Raw genomic sequence first — 20,915 nt, 5'->3', positions numbered from 1 at the left:
CATCGTCCTGAGATTAATCTGAATACATCATCCAAGCATATAGAGATCCTGAACATAAAATCCCAAACAGCATTTAAAATATAGTCTGGCATACTACACCAAATCAATTTTTAATTTACATACTTATATTAGATAGCATGCTTTTATTTGTTTGGCTGGTTAGTTGGTTGGGGTTTTTTTGAGACAGAGTCTCAAGCTGTTGCCCTGGCTAGAGTGCCATGGCATCATAACTCATAGCAACCTCAAACTCTTGGGCTCAAGCGATCCTCTTGCTTCAGTTTTTCTATTTTTAGTAGAGATGGGGTCTTGCTTTTGCTCAGGCTGTTCTTAAACTCCTGAGCTCAAGCAATCCACCCGCCTCATCCTCCCAGAATGCTAAGATTACAGGTGTGAGCCATTGCATCCGGCCTTTTAGATATCATGTTACAAAAACTTTAGCCTGGACTAATTCCTGTTAATAAAATGACATCTATAACATGGCATCATTGGCAGCACCTGTGGCTCGGTGAGTAGGGCGCTGGCTCCATATACCAAGGATGGCAGGTTCGAACCCAGACCCAGCCAAACTGCGACAAAAAAATTGCTGGGCATTGTGGCGGGCACCTGTAGTCCTAGCTACTCGGGAGGCTGAGACAAGAGAATTGCCTAAGCCCAAGAGGGGGAGGTTGCTGTGAGCTGTGATGCCACAGCATTCTACCAAGGGTGACAAAGTGAGACTCTGTCTGTAAAAATAAACAAATAAATAAATAATAAAACACGTCATCATGCAAAAAAAATGGGCTCTAGAAAATTCAGTAGGAAAATATCCATTTATCGGTAACCTTTTATTATTATAGCACAGTTAAGAACACAGTCTCAATAGAAGGGGTGTGGAGACAAAATCTGGAACATGTTTCATACTTGAGGAGGTTACGGGGGAGAATCTACTTTAGCATTTTATGCAACAGAGCTGAGCAAGAAAAGCACGAACTTCAAAATCAATACCCTTGGCATATTAGTCTGTTCTCATTAAACTGCAACTAAGGCTCAGTGCCTGTGGCTCAAGCGGCTAGAACCAGCCACATACACCTGAGCTGGTGGGTTCAAATCTAGCCCAGGCCCGCCAAACAACAATGAGGGCTGCAACCAAAAAATAGCCAGGCGTTGTGGTGGGCACCTGTAGTCCCAGCTACTTGGGAGGCGGAGGCAGAAGAAGCACTTAAGCCTAGGAGTTGGAGGTTGCTATGAGCTGTGATGCCATGGTACTCTACCCAGGGCAACAGCTTGAGGCTCTATCTCCAAAAAAAAAAAAAAAAAAAAAAAATTGCAACTGAATCTGTCAAAAATGCTTTACAACATAATAGATTTGGGGGTGTTGGTAGAAAAATAGATTGGAAGTACCATTATACATCTAGAACCTATAATAAGTGATCTTGAGGGAAGAGAAAGACCATTACTTTTCAAATGTATAAAACAGTAAAAATCCAAGCTCTTTTTATGGTTATTGGACTTGAACTATATATCAGTCTAAAAGATACACAATAAGCAATGATAATCAAATCAGCAATCAGAGGTTAGCATGCATAATTAACCCAGTAGATAATGGAAGAAGCCTTCTCTAAAGACTACCATCCTACATTGATTAATTTAGGCCACAGAAAATTCTGACAGCTTCTGCTTTTACTGGATAAAACTTGCTGCATTCATCAGCATAAATAATTAGGTTCAACTCTCCCCATCCCAAACAAAATCAAGTCACTTTCCTCTTGCTGAGGCAGGATGCTACAACTTTACCCTTACCTTGAATTTTACAGATCTTTTGACTTAATTTATAAATGGTGTGCTCTTTTGAAATTAATACTTAAGGAAAATCTACAACTTCAAAAGAACCCCAGGAAGAAGTCTATAAAAGGCACATGCTCCCAGTAGAAGCACACTTTCAAAAATTAAGTCTGTCTAGCTTAAGTATCTAATTTCAATTGTGTGTACATTCTAAAAATTCCCACTTACCAAAAACTTTTTAAAATAAAAAATAATTCTTTAGAACCAATTTAGTAAACCTCTAAAAAACTCATCAACTAATAAAATTTGAAAATATAACTTGTTATTTCTGGTTGAGGGATGCGATTAGGAGAAATTCAAAAAGGTCTCAACTACATTGATTTTATGATCCGTAGATTAATTTGGTAAAATGTTACGGTCTGATAAAGCCATTTGGTCAATGATCTTGAGGGAAGTCATTACTTTTCAAATGTAATGTACTTACACTGAAATGAAATGTATTTTCCACCTATACTTTATATATGGGTCATTATCTTAGTCTCTGTACTGATCTGTATGTTCCAAATATTTTATAATCTTAAAAATAGTAAACAAAATTTATGCAAAATTAACTCAAAAAGGATAATATACCTAAATATAAAACACAAAATTAAAAAACAAGATAAAAGAAAAGAATCTAGGTAACTTGGGTTTAGTGATGATGTTTTAGTTATAACACCAAAAGCCCAAAAGCACTACCCCAGAAAGAAACTCATAAATAGGATTTTGTTAAAATTAAAACTTCTGTTCTACAAAAGACATGTTAGTGAAAAGACAAACCACACCCCAGGGGTAAGTATTTGCAAAAGACATATCTAAAAAAGGGCTGTTATCTAAAATATACATAGTATTCATAAACTATAAAACAACCAACCTGATTTAAAAAGGGGCAAAAGGCTCGGCGCCTGTGGCTCAAGCGGCTAAGGCGCCAGCCACATATACCTAAGGTGGCGGGTTTGAATCCCCAGCCCGGGCCCACCAAACAACAATGATGGCTGCAACCAAAAAATGGCCAGGCGTTGTGGCGGGCGCCTGTGGTCCCAGCTACTTGGGAGGCGGAGGCAGGAGACTGGCTTGAGCCCAGGAGTTGGAAGTTGCTGTGAGCTGTGATGCCATAGCACTCTACCCAGGGGCATAGCTTGAGGCTCCATCTAAAAAAAAAAGGGGGGGGCAAAAGATCTGAACAGACACATCACCAAAGAAGATGTATGTATGGAAAATAAGCATATATTAACAGGCTCAACACCTTATGTCATTAGGGAACTGAAAATTAAAATAAGATACAATACCATGTACCTACTAGAATACCTAAAATCCAAAACAGTACCAAATGCTAGTGAAGAGATGGAGCAAAAGGAACTCTCCTTCACTGCTGCTAGGAATACAAAATGGTGCAGTAACTTTGGAAGATTGTTTGGCTATTTCTTACACAATTAAATTTAGTCTTACTGTATATTCCAGCAAGTGCATTTGAGAATCAGTATCCACACAAAAACCTGAATATAAATGTTTATAGCAGCTTTATTTATAATTGCCAAAACTTGGAAGCAGCCAAGATATCCCTCACTAGGTATGGCTAAACTGTGGAAAGTCCACACATTGGAATGTTATTCGCAGATAAGAATAAATGAGCTCTCAAGCCTCCCTTATGCAAATCTGAAACTATACCTGCTAAATAAATAATTCTCCCTTTCTTCTCCCAGTCGCCATAACTACTTTCTATTTCTAAGAATTTGACTGTTTTAGACATCATGAGTCACCAGACTTTTCTTTCTATTTTCTTAAAAACCATCATAGTGAGTATAAGGTAGTATCTCAGTACGTTTTTGATTTGGATTTCCCTGATGATTAGTGATATTAAACATCTTTTCAAGTGGTTAGAGCCATTTGTATCTCTGAAGAAACATCTATTCAAATTTTTGCCACTTTTTAATTGAATTATCTGGTTTTTATGTACTTGAGTTATAGGAATTCTTTATATATTCTAGATATTAATCCCTTATCAGATAAATGATTTGCAATATATTCTCCCACTCCATAGTTGCCTTTTCACTCTGTTAATAGAGTCTTTTGATGCACAAAAGATTTTAATTTAAAATTTTTCTTTGGTTGACTGTGCTTTGAGTATATTATTTAAGAAATCATGACCAAATTCAACGCTATGTGGCTTTTCTCCTGTTTTCTTTTAAGAGTTTTACAGTTGTAGCTCTTATTAGTCCTTGATACATTTTGAGTGAATTTTTGTATATAGTATAATGTAAGAACCCAATTTCATTTTTTTGCATATGAATATCTAGTTTTCCTAACACCAATTGTTGAAAACACTGTCCTTTCTCCACTAAATGGTCTTGTCACCCTTTTTGACAATCATTTGACCATATATATGAGAGTTTATTCTGGGTTTTCTATTTTATTCCATTGATCTTTATGACTGTCTTTATGCCAGTATCACACTGTTTTGATTATCATAGCTTTGCAGTAAGTTTTGAAATCAGGAAGTGTGAGACCTCCAACTTTTGTTTTCCTTTTTCAAGATAGTTTTGGCTATTTGCAATTCCTTGAGATTCTATATAAATTTTATAATAAGCTGAGTGCAGTGGCTCACTCCTATAATCCCAGCACTCTGTAATCACTTGAACTCAGGAGTTCAAGACCAGCCTGAGAAAGAGTGAAACCTCATCTTTACAAAAAATAGAAAAAATGAGCCAGGCATTTCAGCGGGCATCGGTAGTCCCAGCTACTCAGGAAGCTGAAGCAGGAGGATCACCTGAACCCAAGCGTTCAAGGTTGCTGTGAGATAGACTGAGGCCACGGTCTTCTAGCCTGGGCAACAGAGTAAGGCTCTTTCTCAGATAAATAGATAAGTAAATTATAGAATAAACATTTCTACTTCTGGAAAGAAGTCACTGGGATTTGGGTAAGAATTGCAATGAATCTGTAAATTGCTTTGGGTAGTATTGACACGGTAACAAATGTTATGTCCTCTAATGCAGGAATATGGAATGTGTTTCTACTTATTTATATCTTTAATTTCGTTCAGCAGTGTTTTGTAGTTTCCAGTGTTTGAGTCTTTCACTCTCTTGGTTAATTTATTCATGAGTATTTTCTTCTTTTTGATGAAATTATTTTCTCAATTTCCTTTTTGAATTGTTCATTGTAAGTATATAAAAATACAACCAATTTTGTACTAAATAATTTTGCTTAATTTGTTTAGTAAGACTTTTTTTTTGTGGAATCTATCAAGTTTTCTACAAATAAGATCATGTCATCTGAAACACAGATAGTTTTATTTCTTCTTTTCCAGTTTAGATACCTTTTATTTTCTTTTTCTAACTGCTCTGACTAGGACTTCCAACACTATGGTGAATAGAAGTGGGAAGAGCATGGATCCCTGCCTTGTTCCAGATCTTAGATGAAAAGCTTGCAGTTTCATACCACTGAGTAAGATGTTGGCTGTGGTCATTCATACATGGCCTATGTTATGCTGAAGTAGTTTTCTTTCATTTCTAGGTTGTTCAGCATTTTTACCATGAAAGGGTATTAAATCTTGCCAAATGCTTTTTCTGCATCAATTGAGATGATCATGTGGCTTTTGTCCTCATTTGACAACTAGATAGCTTTATAAGGCATACCTTATTCATGCAAAAACTAAATTAAAGTCCTCATTTTGCATGAAGCTACTCTTAATTTTTGTAACAGCATACTTAAGGCAGAATTTAATGACACAAACTCTTTGAGTTTTATGAAGGACCAGAGGTTCCAAAGGGATGAAAAGGGGTATTAATCAGAAGGTGATTTTCAAAGAGAGAATAATTCACATACCTCAGATTGGAATCACATAAAATAATACACACCAACAGGAATCAAGGCAGACCACTACCACATTTGATATTACTGAGATATGCATCAGAACTGGCATATTGTCAATATAAAGTACAGTAGGGAAACTATAGCTAATAATAATTTACTACATATTTTAAAGTAGAGGACAATTATAATATTCTTGACACAAAGAAAAGATATATGTTTGAGGTAATGAATATCCCAATTACCCTGATCTGATCATTACAGATTGTATACAGGTATCAAAGAATTACATGTACCCCCCTCAAAAAATATATAAATTTTACATATCAATTAAAAATATTAAAAAATTTTTAATCCATTTACACCCCTCTCTTAAACCCTGAATTTATACATTGATTATGACACATAGAAATGCTTATGGTCTATCATGGTAAAAGGAATTCATATCGAATGAATTAACAGCTGGGGGAATGAAATGGAAAAGAAATCAAGTAGCATTCATTCAAATATGTATGCCCTTTTCCATAGAGTTAATTGAAGGCATAAGGTCTCAAAGACCATGCCATAAATCAAACCTCTGAGGGTCAAAATTATATTTACACAATTGTCACCTTCCTCAACAATACAGATAAATAAATTACCAATCTACCCTTTTGGCATAATAAAGTCATTTCAATGGAACTAAAAGTCCAACAGTTTCAATGTCATCTCTCCTGAAAATTAATATTGCTGCCTTGACTCTTGAATTCAAATTGCAGCAGCAGGTCATTATTCTATTCTACCCTGTTGACACATTTTTAACTCACTTTATAAACCTAGAATTTGTTTCTGTTTTATACTTCTGGAAAAAATGTTTATGAGAAGGCAATTTCTTTTTAGCTAGGTTAATAGTGACAGTGACAGTCCTTTGGTGGAGAGGCCAACTCAAGCAGGGCTAACACAGCTGTTAGGAGCCAATTTTCCTACCCTGCTAATTGCTTTTGTGACTAGGTTACACCAGCTCAGACACCTGAGCTACCTGGCTAGCAGAAGATAGATGGAAAAAGCCACATCTTAAGAATTTAAGAATTAGAAGGTTTATCTTTTTCTTTGAAAGAATTTGACCAGGAGACAGAACAGCAAAGAAAGAGGAAAATATCAAAAGTGCATAAACGTAATTATAAAAACATTAATTGTACCTTCCTGACCATAAAAAAACAAAAGGAAAAAGAATGAAAAACATCTTTTTAAATATCCAGTAGAAAAAATATTCATTTGTTCACTCAAAAAATATTTACTGGAATGCTTACTGTGGAAGACACTGTCCTAGGTGATGAGAACACAGCAGTAAACAAGACAGAATGTTTCTTGTGTCCAGCAGAGATAAGGAGAAATAAATGCTATCACTTAGCGATTAGGTGCTAAGAAGAAAACAAAATACAGCCAAGTAATAAAGAATGATGGGGGAGCATTAATTTATAGTGAGTTGTCATCAAAGCAGGGACGTTTCAGCTAAGACTTAAATGACAAAAGGAATCCAGCAAAATGGTCTGGGAGGAGACCATTCCTTGCAGAAGAACAAGTGGAAGATACTGAAGTTGGAAACTCGACATATTCATAGGACAGAAAAGAAGGCCAGTGTGGATGGAGTTTTGTGAATAAGGTCAAGAATGCAATAGGTGGTATCTCCTCAAAGTGCCACAGTCATTTCAAAGTCATACACTGAGAAGATAAAAATCAAACTATGACCAATGAACTATTTGTGAGAACTCACATTTGGACTAGTAATGACCACCAGGAAACTTTCGATAGAAAAAAGGAAAACATGGGTTAAGAAATGCTACAAGGGGGTGGCACCTGTGGCTCAAAGGAGTGGGGCGCTAGGCCCATATACTGGAGGTGGCAGGTTCAAATCTGGCCCCGGCCAAAAAAAAAAGAAAAGAAAAGAAAAGAAAAAGAAAGAAATACTACAAGGGAAGGCAGGCCAGGTGCAGTGGCTCATGCCTTGATCCTAGCATGCCGGGAGGCCAAGGCAGGTAGACTGATAGAGTAAGAGACCCCCATCTCTACAAAAAAATTGGAAATCTAGCCAATGTGGTACTACTTGAGGCTGAGGCAAGAGGACTGCTCAAGTCCAAGAGATTGAGGTTGCTGTGAGCTATGATGTCACAGTAACTCTATCCAGGGTAACAGAGTGAGACTCTGTCTCATGGGGGAAAAGGGGAATGATAGAAGACCAGAAGTTTCTAAATCAGAGCCCTGACTGAATCAGTGATGTCAGTCACTTCAAAAACAATAGTGTTGTAAGAAAGATGATTATCTAGGGCTGGGGGCAAGGGGATATGGGGGTTAAGGGATTATCTAGGGCTGGGGGCAAGGCATGGTATGCCTGGGGGCAAGGGGATATCTGAGGCTGATAATAGGAAACCTTAAACTACAGCACTCATAAATGAACTCTAGACAGAAAATGTTTCTTGATGTATGTGTTCTAATCCTTCTTCACCTACACATTTCAGATAGCCCAGAGACTCTTTCTGAAAATTTTGGTACAAACAATGGATACTACAATACAATACTTTCCTACAATAGAAATTTTTAGAAATTACAGAAAAATTTTCCATGTTTAAAATTCTTTCCAGAATTACAAAAGAAATTGGGAATTCTTAAAGGAGAAAAAGTAAGTAGGTAGTACATAGATCATGTTTTCCTTTGACAGCAAGCAGAAAACAACCTTTAAGTTTAAAAGCATCTATAACATTGTTACATTTGAAAAATATATCTATTAATGCTCAACACCTATAGTTCAGCTTAGTGCAAAGCAGCAAAAATTACTTTTATTCTGTCCATAGGTTATTTCTACTGGACAGCTGGGTTAGTGAGTTGCTGAGTATTTTATCACATTCAAGCAGTCCTTTGTTTCTATCATAATAACTCTAAAATGGACATACTCAAAAATTACTTAATCCTTTAAATTGTCCTTTCTTTCAGATAGGATTTTTAAGCTAACCCTTCTGTAAATAGATCAATCAGCTCTGGTACTTAAGTCAGATGATTCACTTTCACAAAATAATTATGTTACAAATACTGTGTTATTATACAAGTTAAATGGACAGCCAGACAGGTAAACTGAAAAGAAAGATTGAAGTGAAGATAAGGCAATTGAACAATACAGCATCTAAAAGATAGACACGTTTGTAATACATGTGTCTGAATGTCAATAAGAAAACATACATCTGCTTGGCATCTCAAATTCTGCGTTAAAAAGAATCAAGCATAGTGCGGCACCTGTGGCTCAAAGGAGTAGGGCGCCGGCCCCATATGTTGGAGATGGTGGGTTCAAATCCAGCCCCAACCAAAAACTGCAAAAAAAAAAAAAAGAATCAAGCATCACAGGAAGATTTTTAAATTTTACAACAGAACATGAAACAGCCAGCAATGTGAAGTCAGAGCTCAGCCACTATGATGGTTTTCAGACCCTCCAGGCAAATACACTGAGCATGCTCTCAAACAGGCCTCTGCCCAAAGTTATTTTCAGAGAGATGAAAATGCAGGCCCAGATGCATAAAAGTAATCTCTGAGTTTTGCAACTAAGACCTGGCAACACTTTTGTTGGGCAAGTGAAAAGACAAAAGAACTATAAATCAATACACAAATAAGCAGCAACCACTTCACACTAATTTCATATGAATGAGAGAAGAATCAAAAGCTGTCAATGTCCAGCTTTTGACAAAGCATCGCTACAGATCCTCTATAGCCCAATACCCTACAGCTCCAGAATAATTACACTAAAGCATCTTAGGGATTAATAAAGATAGACCAATTCTGTAAAGCCCAGTTTGTTCTTTATTCAAATTAACTAAAACTGATAATTTCTAATTTTCTGTTAAGCAGCATAATTACTGGAATATTCTATTCCTCAATTGCCTTGGATATGTGGTTTATTGCTAACATAATCCTCTTTTTTAGAACAATTCATGCTTAAAGCATTCTATTAATTACACTCATTCAACACACATCCATTAAGCACTTACTGTGTACCAGGCAGTATTGGTATTTTAAATACCAGGCTGAAAGATATCAGTTCTTGCCTTTGGAGGCAGAAGGTATGGCATACAGACAAACATGACATAATAAAACAAGTACCAGAACAGAGATGTGTAAAAATCATAATGGAGATACACAAGGGAAGGACTTAATTTTTCCTGGGGAGGTGAAGAAAGACTTGTCAGACACTTATAAATTAACTGAGTGTTAAAGGGTTAGTAAGAGTTTGGTAGACAAAGGTTGTTTATGAAGAGAGGGGATACGACATCCTCACAGCCTGTGCAAAGTTGTGAGGGTAGAAAATATTTGCATGGCATGATAACAGAGCTTTATAATAAGTAAAGATGAAAAAGTAATGATAATCAGAACAGAGCACAAAGGATCTTCAACAGGCCATGCTAGGAAGTTTGGACTTTATCTCCATGAAAATATAAAGCACTAAAAGGTTTTCAGCAGAGGTGTGGGATAACAATTTGAATTTTAGAGAAATCTTTATGGCCAAACAACAAAAAGATAGACTGGAAAGAATAAAATCTGTAGGCAATCAAGTCTGGCACACCTAATTTTTTTTAAATTACTACTTACTACCCATAGATCAAGGCAGTAAGATTTGGCCCTCCTACGACCAAACCTCTCCCCTAAGAAGTGAACAGTATAGAGGGCCAAAAAGAAGTGCTTAGTAGGTCACACTCTAAAAACCACTTTTCACCTATCTGAAAATCTCAGAACATCCGATTCAAATGGCTCACTTTCAGGACAGGACCTCATGCAGAAGTACACCACTAAGCCAAAGGGGAGATAAGGGACAGCTGTTGAGGGAACCTGGGGGAAGATGGAGAGATCTTCAACATTTTGCCAATATTAAAGATTTATAATTGACAATATAGTAGAACCTCTGTAAGTTGACCACCCGAGGGACTGAAATAGGTCTCCATATAAAGCGGCCAACATAAGGAACTACTGTGCTGATACTTATATGTGATACATGTCTGATCCATGAAAATTAGGTCAATTTACAGAGATGGTCAATGTAGGAAGGTAGTCAACAATGGAGTTTCTACTGTATAAATATTTTTTAAATACCTGTATATACATAATTATAAATTAAACATCAGCAATTTCACACCATAACTAAGTAGCAATTCTCTTCCTTTGGCCTCCCAAAGTGCTAAGATTACAGGCCCAAACCACACCAACTAGTATCAAGTAGTTCTTTGGTAGAAAAAATATTTTGCCTGTAAGACAGACATACAAAAGTCAGGAGCTACTGCCCAGAAAGTCAAAGCAATTTGAAGACAGATATGCCAACCAGGTGTTAATTACAGCTTAGTTAAAAAATACATTATTATTCAGTGATTGATCAATGTGTGGACAAAAGGTAAAAATTAGTTATACACAAATGAGCTATGATACTATATTGCTCTTCTCATTAGCACACAGAGATGCAATGCCCTCACATTAAATACTCGGTGAGCAAAACACTGTAGCAAGCATCTGTTAGCTAATGACAAAGAAAACCATAGACCCTCTGAGTCCAATTTCCATCCAGTTGTAAGCATGGAAGCAGCAAACACATGCACTGATTTTCAATATCAACCCTAAATAACCATGAAAAAGAAGCTCCTCAGCTATTTTGTGGCAAAGACATTCCAATTATCAGTTATGTATACTAAACAACACATTTAGAAAAAGTTAACTCCTTCAATCCAGGCTATGGTTTAACTTGCTTATAACAGAAAGTGGTGGAAATAATACTGATTTCCAAGGTGAGGTCAAAAACAGCCATTGCAGAGTTTTCAGAGATTCTTTTTGCGGAGCTAAGAGACCTATGGTTAGGTTCTCGGAATTTCCTGGCAGCATGGCCCCCAAATGCCAATCTCCGCTCCCACTTTAGACTGCCTACTGCTCCCAGACTGGAGGACACCTCGGGCTCTCAGGGATTGCCGAAAAAGAAAGAAAAAGAACAGCAGGAAGCAAGTGAACATATTGATGAAGTACAAAAGGAAATAGACAGACTTAATGAACAAGCCAGTGAGGAGATTTTGAAAGTAGAACAGAAATATAACAAACTCTACCAACCATTGTTTCAGAAGAGGTCAGAATTGATCGCCAAAATCCCAAATTTGGGGGTAACAATATTTGTCAACCATCCACAAGTGTCTGCACTGCTTGGGGAGGAGGATGAAGAGGCACTGCATATCTGACCAGAGTTGAAGTGACAGAATTTGAAGATATTAAATCGGGTTACAGAATAGATTTTTATTTTGATGAAAACATTTACTTTTAAAATAAAGTTCTCTCCAAAGAATTTCATCTGAACGAGAGTGGTGATCCATCTTCAAAGTCCGCTGAAATCAAATGGAAATTTGGCAAGGATTTAACAAAATGTTCCAGTCAAACACAGAATAAAGCCAGCAGGAAGAGGTAGCATGAGGAACCAGAGAGCTTCTTTACCTGGAATACTGACCATTCTGATGCAGGTGCAAATGAATGAGGAGAGGTCATCAAAGAAGATATTTGGCCAAATCCATTATAGTACTACTTGGTTCCTGATAAGGATGATGAAGAAGGAGAAGGAGAAGATGATGATGATGATGAAGGTTTGGAAGATATTGATGAAGAAGGGGGTGGGGATGAAGGTGAAGAAGATGAAGATGATGAAGGGGAGGAAGGAGAGGAGGATAAAGGAGAATACGACTAACAAAACACTGATGGATTCCAACCTTTTTAAAAATTTTCTCCAGTCCCTGGGAGCAAGTTGTAGTCTTTTTTTTTTTCCCCCTCTTGTGATCAGTTGACCTATTCTTGAGGTCTCTTTTCTCTACATTATGATTCTTCAACTTATTTTGGGGGGGAAATACCTTGGGCAGAATACAATGGGAAAAGTATCTCTACTCATTTCTGTTCCAAATTCATTTTGATCCCTTCCTGTCTCAACAAAAACTGTATGGAATCAATACCACCGAGCTCTGTGGGAAAAAAGAAAAACCTGCTCCCTTCACTCTGCTGGAAGCTGGAGGGTGCTAGGCCCCTGTGTAGTAGTGCATAGAATTCTAGCTTTTTTCCTCCTTTCTCTGTATATTGGGCTCAGAGAGTACACTGCATCTCTATGTGAATATGGACAGTTGGCATTTACCAACATGTATCTGTCTACTTTCTCTTGTTTAAAAAAAGGAAAAAAAAACTTTAAAAAATGGGGTATAGAAGGTCAGCAGAGAGAGGGTTTGAGATGTTTGGGTAGGTTAAGTGGGCATTTTGACAACACGGCTTCTCCTCTGGCATGTTTAATTGTGATGTTTAACGGACATCTTTGCAGTTTAAGATGACACTTTTAAAATAAATTCTCTCCTAATGATGACTTGAGCCCTGCCACTCAAATGGGAGAATCAGTAGAACCTGTAGGATCTTATTTGGAATTGACATTCTCTATTGTAATTTTGTTCATGTTTATTTTTAAATTTTCTTTTTGTTTCACTGGAAAGATAATGCTCAATTTTAAACGTTAAAAGTGTACAAGTTGCTCTGTTACAATAAAACTAAATGTGTACACAAAGGATTTGATGCCTTTCTCTCATAATAGATGTACTTTCTATGATCTTCCAAGTTTGACTTCTACAGCATCGTCGTCAAACTTTGTCACCCCAACTTCACATTTTTTGATACACACTTTGCAAGATGACCTCCGGGCTATGTGGAGTGAGTAAAGGGATTTGAATTAATGTATTAAATGTCTTCATGGCTAGGAAACATGGGTACAATTTGTCATGAGTTTCTGAAAATACATTATTTGGGATATCAGATTGCTCAAAACTCAGTTCTGAATATGTTGTGCACTTGATTTTTATCTCCACAATTGGCAGTTTTAAAATGGGCCTTTTAGCTGAATATAAAATAGTGCCTGCCACCACCATCAAACAGACCTGGTGCCCTAACACCAAGTTATACATTGGGGCAGTTACTGGCATATCTTCCTTGGCCTTGTAAAATGCAGTCAAGAAGATAAGCTACCAAGGCCTTGTTGGTGGTTAAGAGTCACTTTAAGTCCCAGCTCTCCCTAGCACAAAGCTCTCATGACTCTAGGTGGTATGATGGACTTTGTCTGCTCAATGTCATTGTGCAGAGAAGCTCCCTAATGCATGAGCTTTTTAACGCCGTAAAATATAGTAGCTGAAATTAAATGCCACTTTTTCAGAAGTGAATTAATGGATAGCCTGGTCAACAAATTCAAAGGTTTTTGATGTATGAAACTTTATAAATGGAACTATTCCATCAATAGGCAAAGTGTAACAAAAACCTGTCTAGATGGATAGTACGTAATTTCTGCATAAGTCTCTGTTTAGTAAATACATCACTGTATACCAATCAGGAATCTTGCTCCAATAAAGGAATAAAAAAGGAATAAAGATTAAAAAAAAGAAGAAAAGAAAAGCCACTGCAGATTCTAGGACTAGGTTTGGAGTGGTTGCTACATATATGTACCAACAGTTGGTAGACAGAACTTAGTATCTGATAATGAGGTGCTGACTTAACAAAAACCTAAGGCATATGACATTGGTTTCAAGAGTGGGTACTAGGCACAAGCTGTAAGGGCCTGGAGAGGCTTACTACCAAAATCCTGACGAGCACTGCAGAGGCTACTGAAAGGCATTAAAACAGAGTGAGTAAAATGTTATCAGAAACTGAGAGAAAAAAGATCCTTGTTAATAAGTGCCAGAAAATTTAGCAAAACTACTGCCTATTAAGATAAAAAACAGAAATATTAGTAATGAACTATTATTTCTACCTAAGGTAATTTCCAAGCATAATGTTCAAAGTGTCAATTGGTTTCTTTTAAACATACACTATAAGGTGCAGAAAGAGATGAACTAAAGAAAAAAGTACTTGTTTTTAAACAGAATTTAGAGGAAATATAAAGAAGCTAGAAATTGCTGGGTTCATCTATAACTTTTCCCAGCAGAAAAGGTTCAAAGTAGGAAAAGTCAGACAACCATGATCAAATATAGGGTACAGAAGAGGAAAATCTGGTTTCAAGGTAAAGATAAAGCCAAGGGAGTTACTGTGAAATCTTTTGTTAAGTTTTTCTCCTGGTTTCTCTTTCTTTATCTTCTTCTTAGTGCCTTTTTTGCACTTGTCATATAAATCTAGATGTCCCCATGGATTTTATCCTCAATCCTGAGTAAGTCCTTCTTTAGCCATTCCCTAAAAATCTATTAATTTCAAAATCTCTCTCAAGCTCCCACCACTCCAAGAACTGCAGACAGATCTGTACATGGCAGAGAAACTTAAGTAAATAATATCAAAATTTTATCTTTATTTTATAAGTTCCTTCTGCACCGGAACATGCACTGGAAATAAATTGTACTACTACCATTTAATTGCCCGATCTGAGAGTATTCCTAATTTCTCCACCTCCTGCTCACCAAACCAATATCTAATCAGTCATCAACTACTATAGATTCTACCTGCTAAACATCCCTAGACTCTACCCAGACTATACAGCCTTCAAAGTGGTCTCTCTAGTCCAAAATATCTTTCATCTCCCTCTCAAAACAATCTTCTTAAAATATTAGCCATGTTAATCCCCCTCACCTAAAATCATCCATTATCTCCCTATCAAAAGCTTTTGAGGCTTGGCACCTGTAGCTTAAGTGGCTAAGGTACCAGCCACATACACCTAAGGCGGTGGGTTCGAATCCAGCCTGGGCCCGCCAAACAACAATGACAGCTGCAACCAAAGAATAGCTGGGCGTTGTGGCAGGCGCCTGTGGTCCCAGCTACTCGGGAGGCTGAGGCAGGAGACTCTTTTGAGCCCAGGAGTTGAAGGTTGCTGCGAGCTGTGCTACGGCACTCTACCCAAGGGGACAGCTTGAGGCTCTGTCTCAAAAATAAAAAACCTTTTGACACAACTTACAAGTAGGTATTTTGTGATCTAGTCCTTCTCTACTGTCCCCACATACCATTTATTCCAACCATACCAAAAAACATAGGACTTATCCACGTTACATCTTGTCCAGAGATAACTGTGCAAGCAGCTTCGAGTATATATTTTTCTCTCTACCTAGAATGCCCTATCTCTCGTTACTAAGTGCTTTTTGTGCATTAATTTAATTCAACAATTAATAGAACACCTCCTCTGTAGCAAATCTGGCAGGCCCTATGTCAGGACTAGGCATGCAAGAAAACAAATAAAAGACATACGACCTGCCTCTTCTCTGGAAGCACACAGACTAGGAAGAAAAAAAAATAAGTATAACACAGGGATTGATAATGGAGGATAGCTTGGTGTGGCAGACTGATCTTTTCAAGGGGTCAGAGAGCTATGACAGGAAGTAAGCAAACAGCAGAATAAAAACACAGTATATTCTCCTGTTACAGCAAGTTTCCTTGATGTAAAAATTTTAAAACATTTTAATACTAATATACCTATTAGTATAATTGGATACAAATTTACATGAAAGATGAAATAAAACTCTTAAAAATTTATAGGCCATTTTGGGAAAGAATGATTGTTCAGAGTTAAAATTTAAAGTAACATTACTAAGCAGAAGAGGAGCCACTTTAAGCGAGAGATCCTTTCATAATTGAGCAAATCACACTAAAGGACCTTTGGTCTCTACCTATCCAAAAAGCCAGTCCTGGTTCAGTGAAGTGAAGTGCCACTAAACAATCAGAAAGATTCTGTAGGACCCTTTGCTATAGCCAGTCCATACCTCTACGGTATATAAAGGACACTACAAAAATTCTAAGATACACAAAAAAAATCAAGAAACATAAGATCATTTTGATTAGTATATTTTCTAAAAATAATCACAACATTCTATGTATTTTTTTTTTTTTTTTTTAGAGACAGAGTCTCATTTTGTCACCCTTGGTAGAGTAACAGAGCATCACAGCTCAGGGCAACCTCCAACCCCTGGGCTTAAGTGATTCTCCTGCCTCAGCCTCCCAAGTAGCTGGGACTATAGGTGCCCACCACAACACCTGGCTATTTTTTTGTTGCAGTTTCGCCAGAGCCGGGTTCGAACCCAACACCCTTGGTATGTGGGGCCGGCGCCCTACCCAATGAGCTATAAGTGCTGCCTCATTCTATGTACTTTTCCATTTTTTTTTTTTCAGAGTAGTTGAGTGAAACAATGGGTGTGGAGAAGGAACACTTTTGCATTCTTATAAACCATTTTTGAAAACACTCTTTCCACTCTTCTGTTCAAGTGCTTGTAAGCTGACTTTCCATAGGCATGAACAACTGCTTCAGGGCTAGAGAACCTTCTGCACATGTAATTTTTTATCTTAGGGAACAGGAAATAATCACATGAGGCCAGATCAGGACTGTAGGATGAATGGGTCATAAGTTTAACCCTGGTGGACCCTAGGAAGTGAATGATGATGTAGGCTGTGTGGGAAGATACACTGCCATAATGCAGATGGTCCTGCACAGTCCTGACCTTGGCTGCCTTTCTTCAAGCTTCCTGAAAACTTGTGGTATACATTCTACTGTATGCAGTAACAGTCCTTTGTTCCTCCAGAGAAACAGCTGCAATATAACCACTTTGGGGGGAGAAAGTTGCCACCATTTTGTTTCCAATACTTTGGGGCCACTTCACTTCTGTTGATGGATTTTCATCAGGAAAAAAATCAGCAGTGTTGACTAACCCTTATTCTCTGGATCAAATTGGTAAATCCAGGTTTCATCACCAGTAACAATGTCAGAAATGCATCCAGACTTGCCTCCATCAAATCTGACTGGCACTTACTCATATCATTTGACACAGATGCACTTTTGCTCATTGGCAAAGTGTGAGGCACCCATCAAGATGAAATATGACTCAAAGGTAATTGTGCAGGATTTTGGACACAGCCAGTGATCCCATCTGTAGTGCTGCTTCAATGTCCTTAAATGTTATTCGATTGCTTTCGCAAACCACTTTTCCACAGCAGCAATGTTTTCTTCAGTCACTGCAGTCACTGTACACCCTCTTCATCTTTCAGTTAAGTTGATCCTCTTTTAAATTCTTGAAACCATCAAAAACTTGTCACACAGGAAGGAGAAAAGGTCCCTGAAAGCCCTTTCCAAATGCTCGAGGCTTTGTGACTCCTTTAACCCACTTTTAAAATCATAGAAAATCATCACACGAAAGTGCTCTTCTCCAAGCTCCAAAGTTGACACCAACTCAGTGCCATGTGGATGAACAAAGGAAGCAACACCCATAAGCTGAGCAAGTTGAAACTTGCATGTGTCAATCAGAGAGGGTGCCACTGTCAAATTTATTTCTTGGAAGCAAAATAATGAACCATAACACAATCTGTCTCAAAACTTTCATAGTTATCTTCAGACAACCTCTATATTAGTCATGAGATCTGGCACTGAATTAAGTATTACTGATGACTGAGGCATCTTGTTTTTGTTTTCATTTTTTTGTTTATTGGTTTGTTTTTGAAACAGAGTCTCACTATGTTGCCCTCAGTAGAGTGCCATAGCAAAACTATGCTGTGTGCATCAAAGCTCACAGCAAACTCCAACTCTAGGGCTTAAGTGATTCTCTTGCCTTAGCCTCCCAAGTAGCTGGGACTACAGGTGCCTACCACAATGCCTGGCTATTTTTTGTTGCAGTTGTCATTGTTGTTTGGCAGGCCCGGGCTGGATTTGAACCCGCCAGCTCTGGTGTATGTGGCTAGTGTCCTTAGCCACCAAGCTACAGGTGCCAAGCCAGGACTGAGGCATCTTGAACTCATCCATTTTTAGGGGAGGAAAGTAAAGTTACTTATAATTATGTAAAGAAAGTCTAAGAAGGGTGAGGGAAAATCTTACACCAGTTCTAATTCTGCTGCTTCTCTCCCAAAATAAAACATCCCTGGAGAAGATACACAGGGAAAAATGGAGAGAACTGTGACAAAGCCCTGGGGTGCCTAGGACCTATTTTGAACTGGTATGGGTAGAATGGTGGCTTTGTCTTGGGACAAGAGGCAGCCCAGTAAAACTGTGGGATAACAAACCAGAAAGAGAACTACTGAAATTGTTTTGCTTCTCCTGTATCCTAGCACCCACCTGGCCCCAAATTTGTATTTCTCAGACATCTGGTCTCCATCCTCAGGAAAATAATTAGGAACTGAGAAAAATAGTTGGAAACACAATAACCTTCCCTGGTGGCTGCTTCACATCCCCTTCTTCTCCAACACAAACCCTAGAACTGAGCAACTGTAATCTGAAGAGTGCCTTCTCCTAAGGCAGCTACTTTTCTTAAGAGAAACAGATTTAAAAAAAAAGAAAAAAAAGTGACATGCAGTTACCCTGTGGCTGTGTTTGTGTCTGCTAAGGAGTGGACCCCTGAGTCAGGACTCAAGCGAATGCCCAGGGTTCTCCATTGTTTGTCTCTGATACTAATGGAACTGATATAAACCCAATCTTCCCCACACAAGCAGTATCTGGCAGAACAAACTGCAAGTACAAACTAAGGGATAAATGTAAAATAATATACATTTGTCTGCTCAGGCTACCATAACAAAATACCAGACTACATAGCTTAAAGAAAAAATGACATAGTTTCCACAGTTGTAACAGATGAAAAGTCTAAGATTAGCTGACCGCATGGTCAGGTTCTGGTAAGGGCTCCCTTTTTGGTTTGCAGACATCCCTTCTCCCTGAAGCCTCACATGGCAGGGAGTGAGGAAGAGTCAGCTTGGTATCTCTTCTTGCAAAGACACTAATCTGGAATGAGGCCCTACTTTCATGATCTCATCAAACTTCAATTCATTCCTAAAGCCCCATCTCTACATGCCATCACACTGGGGTTAAGGATGCCAACACAAGGATTTGGGAAGGACAACAACAAAAAAAAGTGAAATCTGATCCTAACATCATACCATTTGAAAAACACCAGATGCTAATCTTTACAATGGCATAACAATTTCTAAATACTGTAATGGAGGCTGGGTGTGGTGGCTCACTCCTGTAATCCTAGCACTCTAGGAGGCCAAGATGAGAGAATTGCTTGAGCTCAAGAGTTGGAAACCAGCCTGAACAAGAGGGAGACTCCATCTCTACAAAATACAGAAAACTTAGCCAGGTGTGGTGTCACACCTATAGTCCCATCTACTTAAGAGGATGAAGCAGGAAGATGGCTTGGGCCCAGGAAATTGATGTTTCAGTAAGCTATGATGTTACCACTGCACTTTAGCCAGGGGGACAGAGTGAGACTGTCTCAAAAAACAGAAACAAAATGAAAATTGCTTAATGAAAATGATGAGTATCTTTTGATCTTGGAGTAAGGAAATAATTTTTAAGATAAATTTGACTATATTACAACTAAAAATAGCTGTTCATTAAAAAATATTTAAGAAAAGTGAAAATACAAGTTATCAAGTAGGAAAAGGTACTCAAAACAAATACAAACTTATAATGCATTATTACTAAGAACATATAAAATATATACATTAAAGGGGAAAAACAAGGCCAGAAAAACAGTCAAAAGACAATGAAAAGGCAGTTCAGAGAATGCAAACATATAACAAATAAATTCAACATCAGTAAGGATCAGGGAAATTCAAAGCAAGACCACACTTATCAGGAAAAAGCTTTAAAGTGGACAAAACAGTGACTACATCTATTACCGCCATCTTTCCATTTTTCAATTCTTTTCACTACAGAAAACTGATAATAATGTAAGTTATTTTGCCTACAGAAAAGTAAACTAGTTTTGTCCAGTGGAATGAAAATAATAGATAATTGTACAGTAGACAAACCAGTTTTACATTTACATATTTAAAACATTTATTTCAACATTTTTTCTGCACTACATATAAATAACTCTTTGAATTTTCCTTTGAAATGGTTTTAAAGTCTTACCAGTTTTCTCATTAATTAATGAATTAACATAGTTGAAAATATTCATTTTAATCTATAAGAGAATCATAAGTCATAATTACACTATGAAAAATTATCCTTTAACATCACAATTAGAATTCAACATTACCCATTTCTGCAGGAAAAACTCTCAGCAAACAAGCTATATATATATAGATATATATAGATATATATTTTTTTGTTTGTTTGTTTGTTTTTTTTGTTTTTTTGGGCAGTTTTTGGCCAGGGCTGGGTTTGAACCAGCCACCTCCGGCACTACTCTTTTGAGCCACAGGCGCTGCCCCCCTCCTCTTTTTTTTAAAGACATAGTCATACTATGTTGCCTAGGCAGGTCTCAAATTCCTGGGCTCAAGTGATTCTCCTGCCTTGGCCTCCCAAGTATCTAGGACTAAGATAACCCCATTCTTAATGGTAAAAAATTGATTTT

At 37.6% G+C, this 20,915-nt stretch overlaps 1 protein-coding gene and 1 pseudogene across 2 annotated transcripts in view; one reads left to right on the top strand and one right to left on the bottom strand.

The window, feature by feature from the left end:
* PEAK1 (pseudopodium enriched atypical kinase 1) overlaps positions 1–20,915 on the bottom strand; it is a 306,357-nt gene that overhangs the window by 231,668 nt on the left and 53,774 nt on the right. The gene's annotated exons all lie outside the window — the stretch shown is intronic.
* Positions 11,459–12,331, top strand: LOC100942467 (annotated as a pseudogene).

This window comes from Otolemur garnettii, unplaced genomic scaffold, assembly GCF_000181295.1.
Source record: "Otolemur garnettii isolate 467f Iridium unplaced genomic scaffold, OtoGar3 scaffold00011, whole genome shotgun sequence".
In the NCBI taxonomy this organism is placed as follows: Eukaryota; Metazoa; Chordata; class Mammalia; order Primates; family Galagidae; genus Otolemur; species Otolemur garnettii.
The sequence above is the reverse complement of the archived record's forward strand: the minus strand, read 5'-3'. Positions and strand labels throughout refer to the sequence as shown.